This window comes from Nannospalax galili, unplaced genomic scaffold (genome assembly GCF_000622305.1).
Source record: "Nannospalax galili isolate Female #2095 unplaced genomic scaffold, S.galili_v1.0 scaffold923, whole genome shotgun sequence".
NCBI classification, from domain to species: Eukaryota; Metazoa; Chordata; class Mammalia; order Rodentia; family Spalacidae; genus Nannospalax; species Nannospalax galili.
Genome location: NW_008349753.1, coordinates 2,501,170 through 2,502,684, shown reverse-complemented (window position 1 = coordinate 2,502,684; position 1,515 = coordinate 2,501,170).

Here is a 1,515-nt window from a genome sequence, read left to right as displayed (position 1 = left end):
TTTGTAACCAGGGGTTACAAACAACCCCTAGAGACAGATCCCCAGAGAGTTTCATACCATAGATTAAAATACTCCTACTCAGAGTATGTTGATTCACTTGATTTAGCCATTCTGAAATGCACACATATATCAAAACATCATTTTCCTGGTATGGTTGCACACACCTGTAATCCCAGCGCTTGGAAGGTGGAGGCAAGAGGATCAGGAGTTCAAAGTCATCTTTGGCCTGTAGTAAGTTTGAGGACAGACTAGACTACAAGGGACCCTTTTTAAAAAAAATAACCATGCTAAGTCACATATGTTGGCCACATGCATATCGTCCCCGTTCCTCAAGGGGCTGAATGAGGCAGGAGGATCACTTGAGTTCAGGAGTTCAGGACCAGCATCAGCAACAAAGTCAGACTCCACCTCATTATAAAGCGAGGGAAAGGGAAAAGGAATGGGGGAAAGGACAAAGAGGAAGGTAAAGAAAGATAATGTACACACAAACACACACACAGATACACACACACAGAAACACACACACACACAACACACACAGAAACACACAAACACACACACACACAGACACACAAACACAGAAACATACACACACACAAACACATGCACACACACACACACACGCAAACACACACACAAACACACACACAGATACACACACACAGAAACACACACACAACACACACAGAAACACACACACAAACACACAGACACACACACAGACACACACACAAACACAGAAACATACACACAAACACATGCACACACACACACACGCAAACACACACACAAACAGGGCACACACACACAAACACACACACACAAACACAAGCACATATACAAGCACACACACACACAGTATATATCACACAATATATACAAATTTTTTAAAAAGGGACTTCAGCATTTCCCTCATTACTACCGATGTTAAACACTTTTAAAGATATTTCTTAGCCATCTTTATTTCTTCCTTTGAGAACTCTCTAGTTCAATCTTTAGCGTATCTTTTAATTGGGTCACTTGGTTTCTCGATTCTTTGTTTTTTGAATTATTTACATATTCTGGATGTTAAACCTCTGTCAGATGTGTCACTGGTGAAAGTTTTTTCCCATTCTGTGGGTTTTCTCTTTACTTTTTTGATTGTTTCTTTTGCTGTACAGAAGCTTTTTAGTTTAATGAGGTCCCATATCGATTGCTGACATAATTCCTGAGCCACTTCTGTCTGATTTAGAAAATCCTTTCCTAGACCTATATCCTGTAAGTTACTGCCAATATTTTCTTCTAATAGTTTCAGGGTTTCCAGTTTCACATTGAGGTCTTTGATCCATACAGAGTTGACTTTTGTGCAAGGCGAAAGATAAGGATCTAGTTTCATTCTTCTACAGGTGGAGATCCAGTTTTGCCAGCACCATTTGTTGAAGAAGAAACACTCAAAAAGTGTTCAACATCGTTAGTAATTCGAGAAATGCAAATTAAAACCACCCTAAGGTATCACCTTACCCCAATCAGACTGGC